Consider the following 1,548-nt stretch of genomic DNA (forward strand, 5'->3'; position numbering starts at 1 on the left):
CTTATAACTTATATTAGCCCATTATTCTAGTATATGTTAGCCACATGGTTCAGTACCTTTTTCAGTGGGGTAGGTCACATCTTTCTTCTTCCGTGTCTGGGCAGGACTCTAGCTAGCTTTTCTTTTTTTGTTTTTTAAATATTTATTTATTATACATACAATATTCTGTCTGTGCGTATGCCTGCAGGCCAAATGAGGGCACCAGACCCCATTATAGATGGTTGTGAGCCACCATGTGGTTGCTGGGAATTGAACTCAGGACCTTTGGAAGAGCAGCCAGTGCTCTTAACCTCTGAGCCATTTCTCCAGCCCTAGCTTTTCTTAAATTAGCCTGTATGTCCTTGTCTCTGGGTTTTTATCTTTCTCTCTTCTACATATATTTCTTTACTTCTTACTCCGTGGCTTGCCGTCTAGCGGGGTGGCTGACTCCTAATGTCCTCCCTGCCTTCTTCTCTTTTTCTCCTCCATTTATTCTCTCTACCTAGCTATTGGCCATTCAGCTCTTTATTAGACCAATCAGGTGTAAAAAACAGCTTCACAGAGGTAAACAAATACAACATTAAAGAGTGCAACACACCTTTGCATCATTAAACAAACGTTCCACAGCACATCTTCAACTAATATTCCACAACATCCCCATCCCTTCCCACTCTCCTTCGTTTCCTTTGAGACAGGTTCTCATGCAGCCAGGCTGGCCTCATACTCACTATGCAGTCAAGGCTGGCCTTGAACCCCTGATCCTGGTTCTCCTGCCTCATCCTCTCAGGTACTGACATTACAAATGTAGGCCACCATTTGCCTGGTTTTACTTACATGAGCTAAGGCCCAAGTTTCAACGGAGACACGGGGAGTGAGTGTTGCAAGTCTTCTCGTAGGGGCTTCATTTGACTTGAAAACCAGTTTGATAGGATGGGAAGATCACAGGTCAGAAGTCAGGAGACTAAGGTGTAATCGCTTCCCATTCTGAGCCTCAATCTTCTCACCAAAACAAAGGCCCTGTGCCCCACTATAGGCTGTGACAGCATCAGATGGGATTGCTATGGTAACCTTGTTCAAGGGAAATGTCATTATTTTGTGAAGAGTATGTTAAGTGGGGACACTTTTCCTGATTAGGTGATTAAAACAGGCTCAGGAACTTTGGCAGTTTATCCAGCTGCTTTGAGGCATGCTATCTTGAGAGGAGTCTCAAACAAGAGAGCCCAGGCAACATGGGTCAGAAGTTTTAAGAGAGATTAGAGCATATGTTAATGTTGTTCTTTTGGAAAACTACAACTCCCAGACTCCTCCTGGACTATGGATACCTGTGCGCACATTTGCGCGCAGGTATGGGACATCCTTCCCAGATACCCTTGTGCTCCCCGTTAAAAGGCAGGGCCACACAAGGCTCTCTCTCGTTTGCCTTTCCTCATGTGTCCTGCACGTCCCTCCCGCCCTTCTGTGTTTCCCTCCCCCATTAAAGTGGACCCACGTGGGAGCCGCCGTGTGTGTCTGTCCTGTGCCCCATGTTCAAGAAGAACACCCCCTTGCCGGGCGATGGTGGCGCACGCC

This window comes from Microtus ochrogaster, chromosome 18 (assembly GCF_000317375.1).
Source record: "Microtus ochrogaster isolate Prairie Vole_2 chromosome 18, MicOch1.0, whole genome shotgun sequence".
NCBI lineage: Eukaryota > Metazoa > Chordata > Mammalia > Rodentia > Cricetidae > Microtus > Microtus ochrogaster.